This window comes from Falco naumanni, chromosome 10 (genome assembly GCF_017639655.2).
Source record: "Falco naumanni isolate bFalNau1 chromosome 10, bFalNau1.pat, whole genome shotgun sequence".
In the NCBI taxonomy this organism is placed as follows: domain Eukaryota; kingdom Metazoa; phylum Chordata; class Aves; order Falconiformes; family Falconidae; genus Falco; species Falco naumanni.
Window position 1 is genome coordinate 6,415,970 of NC_054063.1, and position 27,400 is coordinate 6,443,369.

General features: G+C 38.3%; 2 long non-coding RNA genes across 3 annotated transcripts in view; one reads left to right on the plus strand and one right to left on the minus strand.

Moving 5' to 3' along the window:
* LOC121094983 overlaps nucleotides 1-27,400 on the minus strand; it is a 164,859-nt gene that overhangs the window by 12,511 nt on the left and 124,948 nt on the right. For both annotated transcript variants that reach the window (XR_005829972.1, XR_005829971.1), the window contains exon 4: nucleotides 730-829. This is a non-coding gene — a long non-coding RNA (uncharacterized LOC121094983). The remainder of the gene's footprint in view (nucleotides 1-729; nucleotides 830-27,400) is intronic.
* Nucleotides 14,775-18,266, plus strand: LOC121094984. The gene is made up of 3 exons (XR_005829973.1): nucleotides 14,775-15,098; nucleotides 15,558-15,620; nucleotides 16,038-18,266. It is a non-coding gene; the product is annotated as an uncharacterized LOC121094984 (long non-coding RNA).

Here is a 27,400-nt window from a genome sequence, read left to right on the forward strand (position 1 = left end):
GCTAAATCAGGCCTAAGTGGGACTAAGCTGGTGAGGCTGGATTTGATACGCTTGCTTATATTCAGCAACACCTTGGTCCCTGGCACTTATGGAACGCCGTAAGTAGGGAGCTATGCACCACTATGAGTGAACAGATACAAATGTAGACGCAGGCAGGCAGGCAGAATTCCTGCTCCAGGTCCCTGGTGCAGCCTTTACATCCAAGCAACAGCACGGACACACGTACATGTGCACACGTGTAGGGAAAACTTCACTCTGGGTTTTATTTCATTTTAAGGTCTTAATTTCTTTGATGATGTCCAGAGACTGTCCAGGTCCCTTTGTTGTTTTTTTGGTTTTGGGTTTGTTTTTTTTTTTTTTTTACTGATTTTAATTCCTTTTCCCCTTCTCACTTCTCCTTTCTTCTCTCTTTGCCGTCTCTTCTCCCAGCCCCCACCTTTTTGTAGTAGTTTATAAACGCCACTTTTCATTAATGTGACCAAAATGTCATCAAGTAGTTTAATGCTCTTTAATGTCCTTGTATCGTTTACGTTTTTTGAACAGTGTGGAAATGAATCCCATCTGTGGGTTTGCTAACATCAAAAAAGTTTGACAGGCTATTTAGACGTGCTACTTCACATTGCATTAGCGTGTACAATGTCAGGGAGGCAGGAGCCAGAGTGAGGCCATACTGCGCCACCTCCCTCCTGACCCCTCCTATAACTGCTTGGAAAGTGACAGATCACTTACCTCAGAAAATCAAAGTCAATTGCGAAGTATCTTGACCTGGACAGGAGCCCAGAGGCCCCAGGAAAAGTGTGAAGCCTAAATAAAAAAAGGCGAAATCATTCTGTAAAAAAAGAAAACAAAGTCAAACCCATTCTGTCTCCCTTGCTAGTGCCAAGAGATCCTTATAGTATCAGCTGGGCAAATGGACATGTTTTAACGTTGTCTGATGGTTCATTTTTATTTGTAATGGTGTTTTTTGTTTTTCTTGTGGATGCTTGAATGCTTCCAAAGTAATCTGCTTAAATTGTTCAGTGTTTTTTTTTTCTTTATTATTACTTATTTTGCATATTGGCCAACCAAAAAAAATCTTGTTTCTAAAATAGGTGATGCCATGCCATCTTACTGAGGACTGTCCCCACCCCTGGAAAGGCTTATCATGCTCTTTTTTTCAACTCTCAGCCTTTTTGAGGTGATATTTAAAGCTTCTATGCACCAACTCTGCAATACCCTATGCAAGTTAATACTTATTAGGAAAGTATAATTTCATATTTTTTCAACTTGTATTTCTGTTAATGTCTCATAAAAAAGGCTTATGGATTTAACTTACTCTTTAGTATGTGAGGGGTATCTTTATCTGGCTTTGTGCCATGAGAGTGGCGTGCCTCCCTTTTAAGGCATTTTCTGTAAAAAGAAATGTGGCTTTTTATTTCAGGGAAACAAAAGCTTCTGTTCTTCCTGAGACACAGCAAACATCAGAGTGTGCGTTTTAACCGTTAATCATTATGGGTAAATGGATAATAATTTCCACCTCTGAGTGCACTAGGATTTACTTGCCAGTTTTTTAAACCCTCCCCCCTAGTACATTTGCATACACAAATATAATTTAATTTTAAGTAGGAATGTAAATAAATATCCTTGTATAGTGGCATCAAGTTTTCAAAGCCAAGGTAATCTTTTATAAGCATGAAATAAAAATGCCTTTAAGGCAATTACTGTAAGTGCGCAAGTCCTTTAGTCTCTAACAGTTGGGTTTGTGAGAGGTAACATGCAATTCTGTTGTTAGTTGTGTCACAGTGAAAGGGTAAAACACAAAGTATGGAAACGGTAAATAATACACCTTATTTTACTCTTAAATGGGTAGGATTGTGATAATTTCACTAAAGGCAGGATGAAATTGGCACCATTTCATGCACTGATCTGAGCACTATTTACACAGGCTCCAGACGTGAAGGATGAGACAATCAAAGTTATGTTTAAATTCATTTAGCAAACACGTGCACTTGAGATGCAATTCTAATTGTTTGATCTTTTGTTTTTTAGGCTAAATGTGGATAAGCAGGTTGGACCCTCTTATAATTTTCAAATGTTTATCAGGCAAAAGAAGCACATGGATTTTCCTTAAATGTTTCATAGGAGATGGGGAAAGAAACCCTGAAGTTTATTTTAGAAGCATTTTCCAAGTAGCAAAATCCAATTTTTTTACTCATGATGGCATGGCATGCATTCTCTTTCCGTTTTGAAATCTGAAACACAGTTTCAAGCCTGTTCAGTCCAGGAAGAATAAACCATGCAGTCACCAAGCTGTAGTTCTGTAAGAAAGCTGTGAGGCTTCCCTGAAAACATAGCAGGCAAATTATGGGTCTGCTGTTAGAATGAAAATTTACGTACTTTATGCACACATGCAAAACTCATGCATAGAGAGCAGATAGATTCCTCTGAAAAACTAGCCCAACCATGAAGAAACCTCAAAAATTACCATTGGGCCAAAAAATTAAGCAAAGCCTCAGTATAAGAGCTTAATCCCAGAGACGACATTCTCAATCACAGTTCGGATTAATGAAGTGCTCATGTCTTTCCAAACATGCTTTGGAGATTTTAGAATAATTTAGTTGGGTACTTGCAGCTATGTGGGACACTGAAGCAGCATGCTGCTCACTTCTATTTCTGATACCTATTTTAAGCTATTTCTGATACCATACTGGGCCTCACTCACCACTGCCTTGCTTTCTGGTGTTAATTACACCGCAGCTAGTGGATATGAAATAATATCCTCTTGAATACTGGGGCTGCTGGTGGTGTGTGCGGGCATTAATACTCATTAAAAGTAAGATCAGAAAAGAACCTTAAATATGTCCTTTGCTATGGGCTAGATTGACAGATCCAGCCTCAAGGTTTGATTGATTACACCTAAACCGCTTGCTTTAAAAGTGAGCAGGCTTGGGGATGCCGCAGTGTTCCTAGTCAATTTGGCTGGTAGCCTACCATCACTGCTGGAAGATTGCATTCCCTAATGCCTGACCTGAAACTGAAGCTTGACATTGTTGTCCTGTCCTGAGTGGACAAGGAGAAAACTTACTCCTCTCTGCTTTGGAACGATCTTTTGTGTAAATGAATACTGCCCTCATACTTTCCCTCAGTCATCTTTTGTCTAGACTGAACAGCCCTAGTTCTTTCAGCCTTTCTTTAGAGAATGTTTTCCAGGTCATTGTTGTCTCCAGTGGGCCAAAGGGAAGCTGCTTCCTCTTCAAACATGATGCCCCAGCCCAGACACTGTATTCCAGTTGTGGCTGTAGCACAAAGTGAAGTGTACAAATTCTGTGTCTTCCTGATGATGTTCCTGTTTATGCTTATTGCAGTGAACCGTGTTTTATTTGGGATTTTTTGTTTTCCACCCCAGCTGTGGAACTGCTGACTAACATTCTGCTTGTGACCTATGACAGCCTTTGAATCATTATTGGCAAAATTGGTCTCTCTTGGCTTTTTCCAATTGGAGTTTAGAACGGTGGGCATTTGCAACTGATATGTTTATTTTTAGGTCGTTCCTAAATGTTCATATGTTCATTCTGAACTCTAGTTCTGATGTCTGCAGCCTCTCCTGTTCAGGTGGCAGCTGCAAATTTAGCATGTGCTAATTCATCATTAAGGTCATCAACTTTGCATTGTGTACAAAACTCTTTTTTTTTTTTTTTTCTTCCCTCTGTGATTTCCTAGAAAGCATTCTCAAATAGATTGGTTTGGGTTTTTTTTTGAGCACAGTACTTTCTCAGCTTGTATTATGTTTGAGCCTTAAGTTAGCGGAGCTGATGTCTTCAGTTCTCAGACTACAGTGACAGTGATAAACAGCTGAGATGATCTCAGGTAGATAAACATGAAAATTTTCTGCTTATAAATTTAAAATGAAATGGGAACATACTGGTCATAGGAAGCTACACAGATAAAGATAAGCTTACAAAGAAGCTACTCTGTAACAGACCCAGGAGATACGCATTTGACTGCACTTCTCTTTGGATATGTAAAACTGAATTGTTTGAATCGTAATTGCCATCAATTGCTAGCTATCTAGGCTATATATCTATGAAGAAAACAAAAGAGAAAAAGCTTCTACCAAAGTTGGAAAGAATTGCTTTTACCCCTGTGCAACATTTTAATGGAAATGAAGAAAAATAGTAGTGTTGGTAGCATACTTAAACAGCTAACTTGACTTGCTCTGATGAATGAGCTTGCTGAGAGTTGAATGTTTTAGAGAAAAAAAATAAATTTACAAATGAAAACATTATTCTCATTTAAAAGTTTCTATTAAAAGTATTCAATAGGATGGTTATTTATTGAAAAGCATTAATTTTTGAAGAAAATATTTGTTTAATCAAAAGCTTCTCATTAGATGCCATAGAATGCCTGATTTTAAGCCCAGCTCTATTCTGTCAAAAATGAAAATGTGACGACGGCATGTCTCTTCTTCTTCCCCCCTAGGCTACTGACAGTAGTTTGTTCTGTAGCACAAACTAGAGCTGCTTCAGAATAGTTTGTACAGGCAAATTCATCTGTACTGGATTAAGGGGCTGTTAACGGAGAAAGCTCTGGAAGTTCAGTAGCACTTTGCCTGTATGTCTGATATATGGCAAATTTTGAGACTTCTGTGGCAGATGAAGAGGGACAGGAAAATAGTTTTAAAACCAGTTTTTGTACTATCTCCTAGCAATATTTGGGGAAGTGGCAAGAAAACGGGCATAGTGTTCTCGCTATAGTCTTTGTTTCTGAGAATACAGACTACTCCTTTTTGTACCAACTGATGGGTTTTTAGGTGGGTCCTACATCTGCAGGGTACAGGGTTTTATACCTATAGTGAGTACTTTCATTGAACATGGTGAAATACTCTCATCCAAAGACTTTTCTGATTGTTTTGGGGAACCTGTACCAGGTATCTTGTTAGAGAAAAGTAATGAGGCAAAATAACTCTATTTCATTGTTTTCCCTGTATAATAGTGAATTTTTTTTGACAGAGCTACAGCTGTCATCTCCATTTTTCACTTGCTTGCCTGCTACTGTTCTTTTCTTTATCTTTTTTTTTTTTGTGCCACAGCACTTAACCTTATGATTTATTTCATTTTCATATAGTTAGCAAAATATTGTGCTAGGTGTGACTGCCCAGTAAAGTATATAACAATGAGGTTGTGTAAATGAACTGTAGCCCTAGAATGATCAGGATTTATTATGTGATTAAAGAGGTCAGCAACTGCCAGCCTGACCTTAATTCTTTGACCAATATTACTTGATGAAAAGCCTTGGTTATAAAGCTAGTTAGAAGGCTAATGTGGCTGTAGTTACAACAAGGACAAGACAGGGAGAGCTTGGAGGGTGTGTGAAGCAAATGCAAGTACGCAGCTCTGTCAGCTGCTGTTCCTACCACTTAGTGTTTAAAAAAAAAAATCGAAGAAAACCTGTACCTGCTTTCCAGTGTTGCACATAAAGTTCCAATGTTGTTCCTATTTTGCCAGGGTTTTTTTAAATCAATTAAACTGTCTATCCCTATTAAGATGTTTCCTTGACCGAGATAATATTGGGTCAGGCTTGGATGTTATTTGCAGTACACTTCAAATTTCTGGAAAATAAAATACAAATGAAACCATCAGTGCAGCAGGAGGCAGCTGGGCATAGGAAAGGAGTGGTAAAAGACAGAGAAAGAGGAACATCCCAAGTATCAAAACACTTTGTGTGACTGGGTGCAGTGAAGAATGTCTCCTATCCCAATAAACCTCCGCTGATTTAGCCTGAATCTCTGTTTTGTATCGTATCAGGTACAGCTTTTGCCCTTTGGTGGGCTTTAAATAGTCCACTTTATCTGTGGGGACTTTTAATAGAATACTTATTTAAAATAGTTGATCCTTCATGCTTAGTGAGAGATTACTTTCTTTTCACTCCAGTAATATTCTGAGGACTATTATTATCACAATCTAAAAGAAGCAATCTTGAAGGAAGAATCTCCCTTCCTTACTAGGACACTAAAGCTGGTAGTAACTCTAGACTTTTTTTAAGTTACCTGTATTTTGTATATTTGGGACAGCAGATAATCTTTCTTCATGTGGTGACGTAAGAAACATATGAACTTGTCACATTCATTGTAATGATAAAGCATCTTTCATATAATTTTATACTTTAAAATAATTATCCTGTTTGATTTAAACAAATTGATCTGTTATGTAACCCTATAATGACATTTAGGTGACAGAGATAAGATGGGACATCTATGAATGGTGCTTGAAACCCATTAAAAAATTATTTTTTATTTTTGCAAGTAAAACACAAAAGAAAAATGGACCTAAGCAGGGTTATGTAGAACATTAAGTCCAGTCCCTCCTCGCTATCCCTCAGCTGCATATAGATGGGCAGTGAGCATTTAGTCTAGAAGGGTCCATACAAGCACCCACTGTGCACCCCTTGCGTGGTCACCAAAATGCTTCATAGTGCTCTAGCAAATATTTGAGACTTACAGTAAAAGATCAAATGATTTCGTTATACATATATGTATGTGCACATGCGCTATGAAAAGAAAGTTTAGGCAAAATTTCACAGTGTTCACCGAAAGAACCTGGTACATAAAGAGAAGCAAAGAAATGTAATATTTTAGCTGTATTTGTTTTATATAAAGGTCTCACAACATAAAGTTGTAACTCTGTAGATTCTTAGAAGGTCCTGACCACTGTAGTACCAAGGCTCATAGCCATCCCAAGTGGAAACAAAGCTGCTGAAACTCAGCTTATATTGCTGGAATACTTATCGAAGAGGCAACTTTTAGGCCAGCTGGCAAAATACCTCATTCTGATGAAAATGTAAACACCTGTGACATTTTAGGAAGATGTAGTACTATTTAGGAAGTTCAACAGTATCTTAAAGCCAATTAGATTCATACTGAAAGGTACTCTTGAAGTCTTAAAATGCATTTGTTCTTATTTTGAGTTATATGCTCTAATAAAGCTGTCAGCATTTTGGCATCCCTTTTTAGCAAAACTTTTAAGAATCCCTGCGAACTGGTTTGAATTAATTTTGGATTGTAGATTCTCCCTCAGTCCCAGCAGGGGTAGTAGGCTGTGATTCATAACGTACACCTTAGTTGGAGTCTCCTATTCCTATTTGGACTTGTCAGTTTACCTGAATAGTTTTCTTTCTTGTAAAATGCCATTAAAAAGTCACTTGATTTACTGAATTCTTGACAGGATTCCATGGTTAGTATTGGATTTCCTCTCTAAAATACAAATGTAGTTGTAAAATTGACTATAGCAGAAGTTGGTTATTCTGAACAGAAATGTCTAAGGCACGAGCATTGCATCAGGAAATATGCCCCTGAAGCTCAGGGCACTTGATCCGAACTGTGCTTTGGGCAGGAGACAGTATGCCTTTTCCCTACTCTTCTCTGCAGGGGACCCACTGGCTATTCATTTATCTTGAAATCAATGCCAAAAATCCCAGCGACTTCAACAAGAACCTGGCTGGCCCATATTTTATAAAAGAAGGTAATGTGCCTAGCAGAAACTTGGCCAAGTTGTCTATGCTTTAGTAAAGTAAAATTTCCACTAATGAAATGGGTCCTTCCTCCTGAAGCCGATAAATCCAAACAACATGGCAAATCTCTGCACTTTCAAGGTCTCAGATGTCCTTTTGTCTTCTCCTTCATTTGTGGCTATTTCCAATGGATAAGGCTGTCTCTGAAGCTCAGTGATTTATTTCATTTTTAGACCACAGCATTTCTCTTTCCCTTAGAACTGTGACTGTACGACATTATAGCATTTCAATAGGCTCTCCTCTTTCCATGGTTTCCTAAGAGGGGAAAAAAAAAAGCAAGAGGCTATGCATCCTTGTATTATAGAAATAGTTACAGCTGCATTATTGAAACTGTAATTTTACTAGCCTTGTGCAACCAAAATGTTAACACTGCTCTAAAAATGTACTGAGATATACATCTGCCTTTGAGTTTAACTGCTTGGAAAACTTTGGAATAAATATGAGGGCTCCCCCCGCTTCAGGAGCAATGATGTGAGTGCTGTTACAGTACTAGTTTTGTTTCAATACAAGACCTGTACTGTAAGCCTTTGGTGGCTGAAAGGTAAATTACATTCATGCAAAACAAAACTGATGAACTACTGAAAGCTGTAGCTGCTGAAATAAATTCCTGTGTGCTAAATTTATGGGAACTATGTGCTGTGTACACCACAGTACATTCGCTTGCAGATTCCACTTTCAAATGACTTTCATTACCACAATAAGTAGCAATACTGTGAGAACAAGGTCCACCAGTGAGGAGTAGAAAGGCATAATTTTGTTGTTGGAAGTACTGATGCTCATCTGCATAAACCTCATGTGGATCAAGGAGTATTGCTTGTGTATTTATTTTCCTTTCCCTTTGGTTACTGACACAGAGGCAGTAGCAGGGCCTAGAGGCACGATTTCAGAAGCACCCTGCTGTATTAACAGGCTTGACCTTGAAGTTTAGGGCCTCCAGTGCCAAGGTTTCCTCCTACACACTGGGTTTTACTTTGTCATTTATGAACATACTTGTTTCCTCAACTGCAGTGTCTCCTGTTTATATTCTGTATCTTTCTTCTTATTGCAGTGACCAGTTTACTGAGGGAGACTGAAAAGGAGGAGGCTAAAGAACGGGTAATGTCTTCCTTTCTTTGCACAACCTTCTGCAGCGTAGATAATTTTCATGTTTGGACAGCAGAACTGGAAGATGGTAAGTTTATGTTTTCTCAAGGTTTGTGCTGAATAGGGTAACTGTCGAGCATAAAATTGTTCAGTATGATGCTGAACTGTGTTTGTTGTACTTCTCACAGCAAATAATAGGAAAGACAGCAAGTGTTGGTCTTCCAGATCATAGCCATTTAATACAGTTGTCTCACATGCCACTTCTTATATATTGTTCTAAAAGCAGTGAGTCCTTAAGAGCTTACAGACATAGTAATGGTTGAGATGTAATTGTTAAAGAGCAGGTACTTCAGACATGACATTCTGCATAATTGATTGAAAAAATATAGACTACAGGACAGCCAAGACAAGCTTAAATTTGAATCTAACTTGTTACACAGAAGTTCTCCTTACCAATGGGCACCCATTAAATGAACACAATCGTTCTTAGTAACACTGTCAGCTCACAAAACCAAAAAGGATTTATATTTTGATTATTTTTAAAGTTTAATGACAAATCCTTTCCTGTCTTCACATTAAAAAATAAAGGCTGTGCTGGAGTCCCATTAAGGGACTGCTTTAGAGCCTGGTTCTCTGAGGCACTTACATTGTTTAAATTTTAATTTTGAGTCTGAAATTTTTATTTAAAACAGTACTTACAAACAAAACAAAACAAAAAAATTTCCTCATAGTCTTTGGCTTCTACTCTTGCAAAATTTTCTAAGCTTTTACCTGTCCCAGTGAATTCTCTGCCAACTCCCAAAGGCATGTTTTCCCTTCTTTTGGCCTCCCCTAGTCAGAGCTACAGTACTGTGGGAAAGCAGTCTACTTAATGCCTTCCCGTGGTATTTTGACTAGGAATAGAATATATGGAAAGAGGTAAGACTACATTCACCTTTGGTGTAATGCCATGGAAGGCAGTTCAAATGGCAGTCAGTGAGATAGTATCACAGATAAATGTGTTTCACGCAACGCACTTTTTTTGGGAAATTTCTGACACAGATGCAAAGTTGGGAGAAGGGACTATAACCAGTACTTTATTCTGAGCCTCCACCTCTCTTCTGGCTGCAAAGTATGATTTTCGTCATAATTAGAAATTACTTGGAAAGTAATCTTTTGGTCTGTGATTTACTCATTGCAAATACCTAGCCGGTACAAATCGATATTTAAGCTGTTTTGAGTAAAGAAATGGGTCAGACATTACAATTCTGTTTCCTAACCAGAAGCAAAACATCTCAGAATTCAGTTTTTATGTAAGATGCTGCTACATCTGAAGTTCTGTGAATGCACTATTGCGTATCAGTGTAAGGGTGCCTTGAACACTTCCATTAATTCTAGTATTCGTTGGATCAAACTCCAAATTCCATAAGTAGGTGAACATTCCTGTTCTTTGACAAGCCTGCTAGAATATTGATGAAATTCTGACCAAGTGAACACGAACAAAGCCAAAATAAAATTAGAAAGAAAAAAAATCCCTCCTTTCAGAATTTACATCTTGAATGGCTGTGGCAGCAAAACCATATTATCCTCATCTTCATTGTGCAAAGCTCCCTGAAATCCGAGTTAGATTTACACTGCACAACTCAACAGTTAAACACAAATTTAATTCTAATTTACTGCTCAAGATGAGTTTAGCTGAGTGAGATAAGAGCCCATATGACCTACCAAAGAACCAGATGCATCTCTCTTGATTCCTGTTCAGATACCTTAATGAAATCTAGCTTGGATTATAGCACTCTTCGTCCACAGATCTCAAGCCACTAGGGCAGCTGTGGCTAATTTCTGTAGTTGGGTGGAGAGCTGTACTACATGTGCAGCATTGCCCAGAGGATCCTGTGCTATATTTCAGCATCTCCTCATTGCTTTTGCAATAGAAGCACTCTGAGCAGATAGACAACAGACATTGCGATTGCTCTCTGCTTGCACACCTCTTCCTTATTCCTGGTGCCCAATGGGGTGCCGTGACTGAGAAAAATCAGTCAAATATTTTTAAAATATTTCAAATGAATCACGAACCTGCATTATTTCCTTCTGTTCTTACACAGGAGATTCTCTAGGCTCAGGGCTTGTAAAACTACTGTACTTAAGAAACAAATACTGTCACTTTGAAAAGTCTTGCTCACTCCTTTTGTTGGTTCAATGTCCTCCAGAGTTTTGATGACTAACACTTTTAAAAAAACACACTAAAACCCCCAAAACCAAGCAGAAAAACAAAAAGGTGCCTGGATTAGAGAGACCAGGTTAGGTTTGAAGTCTGCAGGTGACCGTCCTGTGTATCTTATTCTATTCTATGACATTGCTGAATACAAATAGGATAAGACTTCTTGGTGCACTGGTATTGCTCTTCAACTTTAATGGAGTCTATGGAGTCCATTTTTTTTTTTTTGCTTCTCATCAGAAACACCTTATTGTCTAACACTTAGAAACCAGATTATTTTACAGGCACTGTGCTGTTCAGAAACAGGGCTGTAAGGAATCCTGTAGTCATACAGTTATATTAATGTCAATAAGAGTGAAAATTACCAAATGAATACAGACATTTTTATTATTTCTCCTTTATGTTTTTAGGGCTAAGTGTTGAATGCCTTAGCATAAATATACAACTATCAATGAGTACTCAGTGCTTGTAACTACAGAGAAGTAACTCCTTGTATTTGTTTAAAGAACCCCGAGTGGGCCAGTGACAGGTATGTTCTTGAGTTTTGTGTGTGGAAGGTGAGTAGGTTCAGTGAAAGACTGAGCTGGAGTTGTCTGGGAACGAGATGAGCCCATGGCAGCATAGTTCTCTCATCCTGTGCATCGCCACGTTATGACACTGAGTATCACTTTGTAATATTCCACTTCCTATCTATAATGCAACGCTTCCATATGAATGGATTATTTTGAAATTAGCCATGTCTTCTTTCTGCTCTAAATCAAAATATGCCTATGGTATAATACTAAAACCATGACAGCTGTGGGAAAGACTGAAGATACTCTTAAAAAAGGACAGACACACACCTTCATTTTAAAAAGAGGTTTGGAAGTAAATGACGTGCCTTGCTAGGATTCTTCACGCTCTTCTCCCATCCCAACAGAAATGACAGTGTTACTAACTACTCACTAACGACTTCAGTAGTCAGAATTTCTCATCTGCTTCCTGCTGAAACAAGTTGGGGGTTCAGGGTTTAAATGGAATACATGAGAAAATAAGAATCTGTCCTCCTAACTTCTCCTTTCTTAAAAGAACTTTGTAGAAGAAAGGGACAGTAGAAGAAGCTGTTGAGGGTTCAGGGCCTTGTGCTCTTCTGAACAATGTCAGCAGCCTAGGTTTCCTTAATGCCTTTTCCTTATGTGATAATACTTGCACTCTCCCAGTATTCTTTCAAGGATGGATATATCATGAAAGCTCTATGGATTTTACTCTGTAATAAGCCTCTAAAAATAAGCTTTAGCTGTCTTCAAAACCCAGTATGTTTATCATTTACAGTACAGTTTAACTATTCATTGACTTCTGACAAACTATAGCATAAGCCAATATACCATCCATACTGAGGTGAAAGACATCGATAGCTAAGGAACTGTGCTAATGCAAACCACCAATACAGAAGATCTATTGGAAATTAATAGAAATATGAACAGTGATAATTTACGTTATTACATCTTGCTGCCATCTCAGGACTGTACTGTTGTCTGTTTTCAGCACATAGATGTTCCAGAAATATAATTTGTGATGCACTACTTTCCACTGACCTGTATCCTCTGCTTCTGTTCGCTTTAATTGGCACTTACAGGTTTGGGCCCTTAAAACTGGCACAAGAATGAATTAATGTGATGTGTTTTAACCTTCTGATCTTATCAGTTTAATTACAAGAATAAATTAATCTTGAATATTTTTCAATCCTTAAAAAAAAAACTTTAAGAACCAAAAAAGTGCGATCATTCCATTCTCATTATGTCTCCAAGATTGCCATGAGAAATAAAATAATTAATATCTATGCTTATTCTTTATCATTAGTCTTTGTCCTAAGAATGGATTAATGAGAATATTCAATGAGAATCAGAACATCCTTGCATTCACTTCTGTGAAAACTCATTCTTGTGTCAAAGACTGTAATGAGGACTGATAGAAGCCTACAATTAATTCACAGCAACCTTAAGGTTGTAGTGAGAAAATAGTACATCATTCCAGACTGATGACCAAGGTCAGAATAAGAGAAGATGAAGAATGAATATGAGAAGATTGAAGTAAGAGCATTTTAAGTCTGCATTATAAAGCCTTTGTTTGACAGCGTATCATTTTAAAATCCACATTAGTTTTTATTGACTACTGTTTTGATTGCATTAGTGGTTTTTTTTTCACATCTCCTTCCCAGATGTTTCTTCTGAACTAAGCAATTACCTATCAAACTGATTTTCTCCATCTCTCCTAAGTAAGAGGTTGGCAAGAAACAAAAGAAGATGAAACTACTTTTTGTGTTCCACATCAGAGGCTAAGAAGTAAGAACACTGTGGAACAAAATGACCTGTAGAGAAATTTCCGTTGCATCTATGGGTTTGAAACACACATAATCTGGTTTTGGCCCAGTATATATTTCTGAGGTATTCTTTGCTGCAGTGATTAAAGCATATAGTACTGATAGGGGTGCTCATTTTCTGAACTGTTCACAGCAGAAAGTAAAAGACAGCAGCTCATGCAAATATGGAGTGCTTGGGTGGGCAAAGCCATAAGGAGGAAGAGACACTAACACAGGAAGACAAGAAGATTGCACAGCTGGTTAGTTCAGTGGTTTTGTTAGGCCTTGTGCCGTGTGTGTTGTGGGTATTATTTCTCATCAGTGCCCTTGCAGTTGTGTGTTGCTGGCTTTGAATGACAGTTACTGATATAAAGTAACGTATAGTAGCAAGAAATTAAATGAGCACATCTCCTTGAAAAATGTTTAAAATGGGTGCTTTGCTTTTGATTAATAATTAACGTTGCTTAGTTTCTGTAGGTTTAAAGGAATTATTACAGCAGCATGCCTGCTCCATTCTATTACAGGTGGTGTCAGGTTTTCCATTATTAAGCCCTGTATTTTTCGATTTGTTTGGTAACATGGCTATAAAATTTGATTCCAGACGTGAACTTGCCAGGAAAATATCTCAGCTTAGCAGACACTTTAAAAATTATTTTAATTTTTAAATAGCTCAGCTATTTGATGGTTAGCAGAGGAATGGAAGCCTGGGATAACTCTTCACAGAGAGCGCGCTGGTGGTTCAAGCATGGCCTTCTCACAGGATGCTATGCTTTATGCTGTTTGTTTCTTGTCACAGAAATGCTGCTAGAAGATAAGCAGAGAAAGTTGCAGTGAGAAGCCTGACAAAGGAGGGACTTCACACCATTAATGAATACCTGGTTCAGTATTACAACAAAGCAATTCTTACTGTAGCTGTTCTTTACAGCTCCTGGTCAGAGCTGAACTTAAATTGAGGTAGAAGGTATATACAGGGGGGAAAAAAACATTCTTAGTGCTGTAGTGGCAAAATATGGACCATCACTATGGAATGTGGCATCTAGTGAGTGGATGAGGCAGTGAGCACAAACCGAAATACAAGAAATACTAATTAAATATAAGAAATAAATATAAGAAAAAACGGTCTGACTGTGATGGTGCTCAGACACTGGCACAGGTTGCCTAGGGAGGTTATGTAGTCTTTACCCTTGGAGAAATTCAAAGCCCAACTGGACATGGTCCTGGGCAACCTGCTGTAGCTGACCCTGCTTTGAGCAGGGGAATTGGACTGAAAAATCTGCAGAGGTGCCGTCCAACCTCTGCTATTCTGTGCTTCTGTGAATAATACTACTGATAATAATAAATAGATCTGGAACCAGATTAGACTGGTGCTTTCCTTCTCAGTTTTCCATTGCTTTCTGCCTCGTGGAACAGCCTGAGTGATGTTAAAGGTATCTGTGTCTCAGCAGATGGTTGTGCCTGTGTATCTGATTGTGAAGACAGCCCTCCTGTAACTGTGTTACTATGCAAGTACGATAGAGTAACTTTTCTGTTTCATATGTTTCAGGCTGTCTTTGAAAAGCCGAAGAGTTAGGCTTTTTTTTTTTTTAATTTTTAAAGTGGCCTTAACCTTGGTGGGTTTTTTTGGTGGTTTTTTATCTCCTTTTTTTTTTTCCCTGCTGATTCCTAGTGGGATCTGTCCTTCAAGTAAGAAGGAGGAATAAGGAGGTGGCAAGCATAGCACAGAGGTATTGGCAAGGCAGTTTGGAGATTTTCTGCACTTCTCTTACACTGCATCCCTTTGGGATTTGTTACAGGATCAGAGGTGTAACAAGCAAGTGGGACAGGAGGAGCCAGCACAGTTTTGAATCCTACTGCCAGAACTGTTTGTGTTGAACATTGCCCTGTCAGTGGCTAAAATGCAGAAATAACCCTAAAAACAGACAAGCTATGAGCTGAGTAAGTAAGATTCCAGAGGGTTGTGGTTTAATGCAGTCTTTACTGAAGTAGTGTTCTTCATACCATTAACTGCAGAAGTGCCTATTCTTTAGTGTCATTCCAGGTACCAAGGAGCTGACATCACACAAGCCACCATTCAACATAAAGCAGCTTGCTGAAAAGTATTTTCTTTTCCCAGCATTAAACAAGGCCTGCTTAGCCAGTGACGTTGGAGAGGCTTACATCTTCACATTTCACCAGCAGCCCGATGTTCTGAACCACTAACTTTACAAAGATCTCTCTCTTCACAGAGGCTTAAGAATGGAAACCTTATGAAGAATTCAATTTGATGTAAGACCTGCAAGAAATGCTGCTATGCTAGAGAAAATTAAGAAACCAAACTCTTTGCTTAGGATATCAGCAAGGAAAATGTGTAGTGATAAATTAGTCATCTCATATTGGTTTATTCTTTGACAGCAGAGCCCTTGAAGGTGAGGTGGGAAGCAAAGAGACCATGTAAGGGAGACCAGCCTGCGTTCAAAGGTTTGAGACTTTTTTAGTACCTCAGCAAATTAAGAGAAGGGGGTGGATCATGGTGTCATTGCAGTAAGTGAAGGAAAGAGCTCAGGCTGTCAAAAATCCCACCTCTGTAACAGTATTTACTGCCAGAGAAAAGCAGATGGAAACAGTGCCTGAAAGATCCTTTGTCACAGGGCCTCCCTTGCTTGCCCAGCTGCAAGTGTTCAGAATCTCCTGCAGCCAGCTAGTAGGTCTTAACAATTATTCAGCTTACTCTTATTTTAATTATTCTTATACAGCAGGAGCTCATGAAGGGCTCTTGGGAGGTAAGACACCGGGCAGAGCATCCTCAGGGCACTGAGAGATGGTTAGATCCCCAAAGATATATAGTGTTCTGATGTCTAAAAACCTCTTTTGCTTCCCTTCTGTACCTGTCTTTAGTGCAAAAACATGAGCCTTTGAAAGTTGGACCCCAGCTGTCATAGGAATAAACCCAAACTACAGCCCAAGATGGCCTTTGAAAACTGCAAGTTCCTTAGACCACAACAGAACTGATGAGTACAACTTGACACAACCGCCTTTTGATTTCTTCACTTACATTTTAAAAATAAAACTACTGGTAACACCAAAGTGAAGAATGTTAGGTAAAAGCTGACTCCTTTCTCCTCCTCCTTCCCCCTTCCTTCCCCTTTTTAAATTCTGGAGTAACACGTATGGAGACAGCGTTGCAAGTGAGGTCTTGCATGTGTCTGTGTGTGTGCATTAAACTGATACATTTAATTAATGAAGACACCTTGGGGCTCAAACCTCATGTTGAAATCACAGTATAAAAAATTAAATGCATGTGTAACGTGTGTGAATGGTTGCCACTGAAAGGCAGTGAAGGAGCCACTGAAATATCAGCTACACTCCTGCTTAAGAAATAATTTTAAAAATTACTGTGATGATACGGTGTCTTAGCACTATGCCTGGCAAAAACAGCTATGCAGTATTTTTCAACAGTAAAGTACACAGTACAAGATTCTTACTGTTTTTCTTGCATGCATACATGGTTTGTTGAAATGAGAACTGTCTCGTGCGCTTGTGCAGCATTTAGCACAAAGAACACCAAGTATTTGGGGCATCTGTGCTCTACTTTAAGACACGTACAATTGTAAATAGTAATTAACATGCCTAAAACCAGCTACATTTAATAAGGTAATCACAGACAGAATCACAAATTGAACTTAGGATTGTAACTTTTCTTTGTACTGTGACATGGTTCTTTCAGGTACTTTGCCAGCTTGGAGAATTCCTGTCGTATTTAGGATCCAAACTTTCTGTGCAATGCAAGGACTAACCTAAGTACCAAAGAGTAAAATTCACAAGGAATGATGCTTCCTTGTGGTATTCCCACACACATGACTGGTAGCGGTGAGTCTGAATGCACGTGTTAGTTTCACATTGTTTAAAAATTCTTCCCATCATATTTGCAAGTGACATCCCAGGCATTTCTGACAGAAATGGGGTATCTGAAAAGTGCGCTAAGGAAACAGCACGGAATGCACTATCTGTTCCAGTGCCCTTCTGGGAACAGACCCATTTTGTGGTAGGAAATACACTGTCTATTGTCAATATTATCAAGAATAGAACTTAAATTGTCGTTTTCAGATTTTGTTTTAGTTTAATATATTTTCTTCAGTTAGTGATATTCTGGTGAGTGTGATTAAAATCTTGCCTCCTAGAAGAGCACATGGGTGAATAGTAACTGAAACTCATTTTTTTTTTGCAAGATTTTGGAAGTCTGAATGTTCATACAGTCAAAGTGTTTGGCACAATCTCCAGCGTGAACACACATGAAAATACTAGTTAATACTATTAAAATGTGAGATTTTGCTGTTTGTTTTCATTTATAGATCCTGCCTGTTCTGCAGCTGTTTCTTATTATACAAGCTGACTAGAAGCTGAGGTATAAACATGAGGAAGAACAGAATAGTAGTACTATCTTAACCTGTTCATTTTATTTTCCAAGTTCCATATATCAACCCTTGCAGTAAGTATATGTCTTTCTAGTACAGATCCAGTCCAAGAGCAGTTCAAGGTAACACAAGTCCTATTAATAGATGCAGCAGGCTGATGTTAGTCACATAAGTCATAAACCATCAGGCTTCTGTTATTCCTGACTGTGGTCTTATTGTATGTTAAAACCAACCGAAAACCTTAAATATAAGTATTTCCAAATCTACAAATTGCTGAAGGGGGGTGGGGAGGGGAAGAGATGGTCGGTTTTATTCTTGGAGAATAAAAATTTCTAATGAGAAATTATTACATGTTAACTGCTCTTGTTGTGAAGGTTTTTGCATGAGATTTTAAAGGGCAGAACTTCCCACCTATCTTAACTTGTGCTATAAAACGCCATAGCTCTAGATGGGAATTGTTTTGTCCACACCACCATCAGCTGGACCATACAAGCATTGTTCCTTATTAGATGAAAACAAAAACTATGAGAATCGTTACCATGAAGTGCTGGTATTTCTTGTCACCCTGATAGTGCATCAGCACCAATTCCTCAGCTAATCGAGCCATGCCGCCTGGGTGAGAACTATCCTGTTCTTCATGTGCACCTGCTCAACACCTACATGATGTATAGAACTTACCTGAGCCTTTCAAGTAGACAATCGGAAACTTTTGCTTGGGGGAAGGGGGGGGGGGGGGGGGGGGGGGGGGGGGCGGGTTGCGGGGAGGGTATAAGAAGGGTAAGGACAACTTTAATATTTCTTCAGCACAGTCTGCAATGTGCAGGTCTGTGGTCTGCAAGACAATACTTGGCTCAGTATTCTAAAAAGCTAGATGGGGAATAACTTCCCTTTTTTTTCATTAAATTAGGGTCCTCTTAGAGTAGTGGTTTATGAAATATGGAGGAAAATGTCTGTATCTTCACAGCTATCACATAAGCTTGGGTTGGGGTTCTCCAAATGAACTGTTTCTAAAATGATACAATTCTGGTTCTTACTTAGCAAATCCTCTTCAAAACCACTATCAATATCAATCAAAGAGCACTCAAATCAAAATGAAAGCGATCTTAGTTTATGGTTCTGAGATGTCCATTGTAATTCAAGTACTAGACTGTTTGGTATTTTTTTTCAGACAGGGGAGTGGTGTTTGGAAAGATGATCTAGGAAGTGTTTTACTGAGCTTCAGTCTGCACTGAGCAAAATGGATTTCTTACATTAAGCAAAATGTCTTGCTAAGGGGACACTGAAACTCCAAAATTTGTCCCTTTTTGGAAAGGCAGCATCAAGCTGTGGATTCCAAAAATGTTGGGGAAAAAAATAATGGGCAAAGAGGTGGGGGAAGGCTTTATCATTCTGAAAACAAAGAAAATTAGGTATGGCTAATAACATTTGCAGCAATACCTAGAGAACGAGCTGAGGGTGTGAGTCCATAATTCTGTATGCTGTTTGTACAGAGAGTAAGAGAGAGCTCCTGCTCAAATACACTAGAATAAGCAGAGAATAACACAAAATGAGATGATGAAACACTGTGTTATTAGTCCAGATTGTAGGGCTAGAAATCTCTCAACAGATTGTGTATCAGACCTGGGAACTTAACCCAAGCCAGTGCCTCAATCACAGGGTCAGCTGCCCTGATTTTAAGAGGAAGAATTGTATGGGCAACCTTCTAGAGCTTCAAGGATCAGATTATAATTCCAGTTTTAAATTTCTTATTCAAACCAAACCCCAAATCCAAACCTCTTGAGTGTCTCAACACTGTTAACGCACCCATCACTCCATATTCCAAACAGCATGTGTATTCAACAGACAATAGTGATTGTTGTGGTGGGTGGCAAAATACGCAGTGGGTTGCAGTAGCAGGGATTATATCCTCGATCTTTTTAGTATAATACAGGGCTCATATTTCAAAAACTGTTTATAATTAGGGTATAAAATATGACTCTGATTAATATTTGCATCCAGTGTAATGCCTTCATTTGTTCCATAGTTTCATTTGAAACAATTGTATGCAAAAGATTCTGATGTTATGTCAGCTGAAGCTTAACAACTCTTATTATTGATTATAGACTTGATGGAAACTTCTCAGCAGTTTACAATATTTAGTTAGGATATTTGAAGAGACCTAAAGTATTATTATAAAGCAGCAAAGCTAGGTTTGGCAAAGAGCCTTTCTTTTGTCTCTGAAACTTTCTGCAGTAAATTTAGAACAGAAGAGCATGTCTCTGGAGTAAAAATATATGTATTGCTGGCTACAAGTGTATGTTTGCTGCTTCACAATTTTAGAATTAGATGATGGACTTATTTAGTAGACATTGGATAGTAAAAAGTAAAACCCTTAATTTAAAACATTCCACATTGCCACATTCCAAGAAAAACATGGACCGGTGAACAAAACCAGCAGTATTGTAATAAGAAAACAACTAGGTGCATTTTTTCCAAAACCTAAACCCAGAAATCTAAATGTATGAGTTACTGGCTAAAAATGCCATTTTCATGTCTAGTTTCTTCATGAGGTGAAAAAAACAACCTAGATGAGAAAATTAAAAAATAAGATCTAAGACTCTAGGTCAAGCTTTAGAGCACAGTTCTAACTTTATAATCATCTTTTCTTAATCTTCATGTTTCCCTTTTAATTTAAAAATGTGCTTTTTTCTTTGCAAGAGATTTATTATGACAGCATTATTTTTAATGTAAAGGTAGGACACCTTTATCATAATTCTTCTTAAAAATTACCAATCACTGTGACCAAAGGATTTCTGTCATATTCTGTGCACTGGCTTCGTTATCTAATCTAGGAAAGGGATCACTTTTGACATAAGCTACAGAAGAAAACTGCTGACATTTAATACGAGCCCCATTTCAGCAGGCTGCATATGCCCCTGATTGCTTGGCATCCATTTCTGATTACTATCAATTTCTGAGCATTGATCGTAAGTCATGACTGTTCAGAGGCTCATACCTACACTCAGCTTGCTAACATTCCAGCCCCACTTTCAACAACATCAGCTTAATTTGAGTTTTACTGAATCATAACTGTAATAACACTTGGAAGTGAGAATGGAAGATTGTGGGAAGTTCAAAGGGAGAGAAAACTTGAGCCAGATTCTTGAATCCCTGCTCTTCCCAAGAGTGCTAAAGCTGCTTTACTTTGACTGACTTTCTAACAGGTTTTACAGAAAGAGAGAATCTGTACCTGTGCAAGAAGGTACAGATGAGAGGAAGGCAGGAGGGACATAACTTCAGAGATACTTGTTCAAATTAAAGGAAGGCCCTGAAAAATGGGGAAAAAAATACTGTAGGAAGGTAGGGCATGTACAGGCAAGATGCTGGAAATCAGAGGTGCACTTTTCTCCTTCTGGACATCGCTGTGCTGCCTGGTGGAGTTTACCCTCTGTTGAACATTTAAGAAAACACTTGTGATGGCTGTGTGGATGACAGACATAGATGCCGATAGAAGAAAGGAGGTAGGAGTCAGGGACGTTGCTGCATCTACAAGGCTCTGTGTTACTGTTATGCCTTTGGGAGGAGGACGTTCTCTTCTCCTAAACTTGCGCAGCAAAATTGTGCTCAAGTGACTTAGGACTTTTGTCCTATAGAAGTCCATGCTCCTAAATAAACAAATCATCGTCTGCTTTCTGAAGAGCAACTTCTCTTATGCCTAATCCATGTGGAGGAAATAAAACAAGAGGATTGGAATGCTACTCGCTTGTTGGTACATCTGTATGATGCTATTTGTACGTGCTGATCGTGGATATTTCACAGTCACTTCCCTGTGTTCCAGATTTCATATTTAGTTATCTTCCAATAGCACACAATATCTCCTGAGGGCAGAAGATTATTTTTAAATATAATTAGTTTTGATGGGGTGAGGGCAAAGGGGACTCTTGGATCCTGGACTTGCTCAGCTGTTTGAGCTCTTGCTGTTTGTGGATAGTCCAATATTAATCAGAAGGATGCTGCATGTAAAATAGAATAATCTTTGTGGTTACATCTTTTATCTCCCTTTTGAAAGCTAGGCAAAAGGCAGCCTCTTAACTGTGCTCAGTGCTTTGGACAACTCCATGACGGCCCAGAAAATAACACCAAAACGTGGTGTGTCAAATGCATCTCCCTTAGGAGGTTTGGTGTGACCACTCCATTATGTGCCCTGACCTTCACTGCCTGAAGGACAACAAGTTTTGTTCTTGAATCTATTTCTTTCGACCTCTGCCTCGCCCATTTTGCTTTGATATGCATTATAAATACAGCTGCCATAAACAGCTGTTTAAATAACTAGTATGGATTATTTTGTTGTACTTGCTGTGATGTGCAGAGGGAATATAGTGCTTTAATACATAATTAGAAGTACATTAATTGAATTATAGCCCTTCAAAGTTAAGAAATACGGTTTGATGAATGATATCTTCATGTTTAGAAAACAGGGGATCAGATTCCAACTTAGCTGTAATATTACGTATTACTTATGTAATAACGGGATGAATCACTTAACAGTCACTACTTGACCTGATAAAATGGTGGTATGAGTTAAACTGATGCTTCTAAACTGCTCTGGAATCCTCACAGCACATTGCCAGTATTGAAAGTAGTCTTGACTGAAAAATCTTCACCTGGACACCTACAGAAGAGGCACACTGCAGCACTGGCCCGTAATGCCACAGAGGCAGTACTGTGAGCTTTTCTGTTGCAGCTTGCTTTTGGGAACGACTAACTTTTGTTCAACAAGGCAGTGGACCATATGAAAAGTAGGTGACATCTACTGTGATGGGTAATAGTGATGATGCCTCTTGGAGTCTGAGTTTCTAAACTGGGTGCCTAATCTTGAGGGTTTTAAACAACTTGGCATCTAAGTCCATATATACACTAAGATTATTTTCACCATGCAGAACCAAAGACTGGCAAGCAAAAAGGAAGTGTCAATTCATACTTACAGGTTTACTGAATTATTTATTGTCTTTACTCAAAGATTGCTCTTCTAACCTTTACTCTCTTCTCATTTTTTCTGTTCTGTTTCCACCTTAATTTATATGTGATCTGTCTTTCCTTCTCATTTTCCTTGCATTGACTTCTACGTAGAAGATGGAACAGGTAGAATTTCAGTTTGAATCAGCATTTTTAGTATCTGATGTTCAGTTGTTTGAAATTAGGCAAAATTCCAAAAAGTGGAAGCATCTTCAAATCAACAGATGCACAGGTTATTGTTATAAGGACTGCATCTGCAGCTGCTATCCTGCTAAGTGATATGCTTTTTCCAGGCAGTTGCTAGGAAAACTGAAGCGTACAGCACACTTGCTAAAAGGCTTAAGGCGTTGTGCAGTATAAAACCATTTTTAAATATGTTACAGACTAGAAGACTAACCTCTAAAGAGAAAAAGAGATTGTGTCCATGGGGTCCAAATAGGGGGGACGCCTACATAAGAAAAACTGCACAAAAGTAGTAAGTGTGAAGCCAATAAAGTACATTTCTGGTTGTGGCCTAGAAAACACTTAAGCTTATTGTATTACAATTGAATAAAACAAGAAGCTGGGTTATTGTCTGAATGACAGATCCTTTGTGAGGCACTGAAGCTCACTGCACGTTATTCCTGTGTGTCCCCTCACATAACTGTGCTATGATTTTATGAGTTACAAGCAAGATGTGCACCTCAAGTCTCGCGCCTTTAAAAAAAACCACCCAGCAATATTATCTATTTAGAGAAGGCCTGAAGCATTTTCAGAACAAGTGCATCATTTTAAAAGTTTCTCCATGGGGAATTACTTATAAAAATATGTATCTTTTGGGATTTGTACCAGGATATTTCTTAGTTATTGCTGACATGCCCCCCATAACACCATGAGCTTCCTCAAAGGGCAGGAAAAGAGAATCAGTCTCCCTTAATCACCAAGTATAAACCAAATAAATTTAGCAACTATCTCATGCTATTGAGGCAACAAATTGATGCATTCATAGTTCCCCAATGACTTAAATGCATAAAAACTAACAGAGAAAATAAGTACTGCATGTTGCCAGGATGAAATCTCAACTTTTTTTTTTTAGGGCACCCACTGGCTTGGAAACCTGCAAGTCATGTATGACCGAAGATCATCTAGTCAGTCAGCAGAACCATTTGGACTGTCGAGGTAGGTAAAGTGAATTGGAGGGGTAGTAAATGAGACCTGCAAGTAATCATGATAGGGGTCCAGTCCTGCACCTATTTAATACCTAGAATTGCATTCAGGAGTTATCTTACTGTTTTGGGCAAGACTATTAAAAACAAAGAATAAAACCTATGGAGTTTCACAGATCATTAGTAGAGACCATTCATTCAGGGTGCTTGATACCATCTTCAACACAGAGTACAACTCCTCTGAACAGCCCACCTATGCTAAATCAAGTATAACATGCAATTTTGGTCTATACTAGTATTCTACTGTTTATCCTCATCCATTGATTTGTGTTGACTATTTCAGGTTTGAATAAACTCAATACTCAAAAGAAGTTTTCTAGCATGACTCTACATTTTTATACAATGATAGCTTTGTGGTGTCCCGGTGGGCACTGAGGTTACATTGTGCTATTTGCTTTGTATTTTTTAAAAAGACAAAGCCACCCCAGGTAGTCCCTTGCTATTTAAACTGTAGTTGGCTATGAGAGGAAAGAAATGTAACCATGTGCTTCACATATTATGTATCAAAGCCATCCATCAACACCAGCTTACTTGAATCTTGTCTCGGATTGAAGTCTTGTGTTTTGCAGAAAAGGGCTTGAAACCAGATGAGTTTTATGACAAATGTTTCTCACAATGTTAGATGTAACCCTTGCGGATTTATTTATTATTATACTTTGGAGAATGTTTAGATTCTTACAGGATTGGGCACTCTTTTCCAGCTGACTTTATTTAAAGTTATAAGTCTTGCATCTGACTAGGGTCCAATGACCCTTGCACATAGGGCTTTACTATGGAGGGAGATAGTTACCGTCCAATTGCACACGAGCCTTCACGGTTGCATATACTAGTAGGAAATCTGTTCTGTGCTTTTTTATCACTGTTTTCTAGTGATCATGGTGAAAAATGTATGTACCTATACAGAGACATGTAAAAAAATATAATCAGTGTGGTTATATTCATCCAGGATTATTTTATCTAGTAATTTACTTTAAAGAATATAATTTTAATTATCCAGTGCTTTAGCAAAGAGAATAAGGAGGCAGAATGAGAGCCTTGTCCAGCTGTAATCTCTAACTTTTGCAGGTTAAATTTATTAGTCTGTTATATGGATATAAGCACAGGCTGAGACATTGTAAAAACTTCTGTGTGCATTTGACCCTTCTCATTTTGATTTACCAGCCTTTAGGAGTTGTCTAAATACTGGAGGGGTTTTTTTCAGGTGTATTTTAATGTTTTTTTGGAAGGAATTTGAAGGACGTTTAGGGCAGCTCCACAAAAATTTGTGTATCTAATTTACTGTTTCAGCTTCAAAACTCTTCTAAATCCCTGTTCAGATGTCTGCTCACCCTAGAGTCAAATAAGATTCGTAGCTACCAGGTTATTGTCCAGTACAGTTCCTTAATACATGCTGTTAAAAAGCATTTAAGACCAGACAAGACAAAACCCTAAGAAACTTCTCTCAGGTCTCTGTTTCTATTGTTTAGAAGGTAAATAAGGCATAGGTGTTTACAGTATTCAGCACTGACAGTCTTTTTATTGCTACCTAACTTGGCCTCGGTAAACACAGGACATGGGAGGAAGTTGCCCTGGTGATTCTGGGTATTTGTCTGATGTGGTAAGCTTCTAAGTAACTTTGCATACCTGTGCCATGATTGTTTGCCTCTGGGGACCTGAAAGGATGGAAGAGCACCACTATTAGACAATGCAGACGTGACAGTAAAGTTCTGCTCACATTGCATAATAGGTTGATTTCAGGTCTAGGGGCTGGGGTGGGGTTTTTTCAATTTTGGAAGTTTGACTTCTAGTTTTCTTATTCAACCAATGTGTACTGTTTATCATATGTATGAGGGAATAATACATAGTAAAGGAAAACCATAATAATACTTTAAAGTTCTTTACAGAAAAGAAAAGACCCTTGTCAAGTCTGGAAAATGTGATTTCCTTTCTCGCTCTTCATTAAAGAAGGAACAACTTGCAAGTGCAAATGTAATTAAAACCATTTCTAAAACAAGAACAAAGACAAAAGTAAATGAGGTAGTTATCTAAGTTCAAATTGTTTCTATTGAAGCATAAAAGATTTTTGTGACTTATAAAAAGATGACTTAAAACTCTTCTTACTCAGAAGATTTTACCACCTTTTGAAACTTTATCAAAATACTATCATTGCAGACATCACTGATGTCAAAAGCCTGCACTGTCACCAGAGTAATTTGAATAAAGACAACTGACATCTATTACTGAATGCACACTTCTGTAGCATATTTATAAAGGCTCCTTGACTCTGAAATCAAACAGCAGCTGCTCAGCAACTAGGCCCCAGATCAGCTGGACTGTGGTGACAATCAGGCCTTATTTTAATAGACAAGTACAACCATCACCCACACAAACAGTGCGGCAAGATAAATGACCCGTTCTTGTAAACCACCCACATCCAACATAATCCTTAAATGTTCTTGAGGTAGAGGAAGAGAAAAGCATTGGTGCTATTCCGTGTTTATGATCGTATTCGTAAGTTAAGCCATCCAGTCTAACAAACTGAAATGCTTATTTTTCTAATGTCTGCCTGCATGATCTTCAGTGCTACCTATTTTTGTCTGATCTTTTTGTAAATTTACTTTCCTAATAATTTAATCTCCTACTTGATATCTTGATTTGATAAACTCTTTGTTCACTGTAGTTGTATCTTGGTTTTCCTTCAAGTACATATATTTTTGACCGAACAACCTTGCTACATGTTGTCATGAAACAGATCGAACTGTCCCCAAGGGGGACAGCTGTCTGCATTCTAGGAATCCTAAGCAGCAGCTTAGACAGGGATTCTCATTTCTTTAAGGAATTTGGTCGTGTGTCCCCCCCTGCCCCCCCCTTTTTTTTAAAAAAAGCACACCCTATGTAAATATATTTATGCAAACAAATAAAGTTACAATCCCGAAAAGGTCCCAGGTTTTATGCTACTGTTTCATATCTCACCAGGGTGTTAGGCCCACTGCCAATGCTAATCCATTCCACATCAGAAACCTAAAACCTCTCAGATGTATTAGGCAGCCTACCAACGCTCAGCTGCCGTGCTGGAACTTGGCTTAACTCCTGATAGTCAGCCCCTTGCATTTCTTCAGTGGGGAAAAGGCTTCTTAAAAAAAGAACTTGTCATTGGTGACTGCTGAGAATGTTGGTGACAGTGGTTTCATTAAAGCAGTTGCTGAAGCTGTATTGTTGCCATCTTGCCTGTGGTGGTCACTACTGAAAAACTGAAGGCTTTAAGCCACCGATTCAGAACATGATATATTTGCCAGCATTTACCACAGTTATTTCCTTTCTGAGTGTGTGGAAACAAGACAGACACAACTGATAACAGTTAGCAAATGTCATATGCTGTACTATTTGCAGGGAAGCTCCTGATAATTAATGAGTAGTCCAGAGGTATGGGTGTTCTTTGCATTCTTGTTAGTTTGAAACACTTCATCAGCTATTCGGTTTTTTTTAATCTCTTTTGAAGCTTTGATAATTGTGTTACAACACCACCAACATACACAGTAAGCAATGATTTTTGGTTTTTTTGAAGCTTGTAGACACAAAAAGGAAAAGTAGCACCTACTGATTTATATAGAAGAAGTAAACATTCTATTTGAAAATACAAATGGACGCTAACAAATGTTAACCAGTC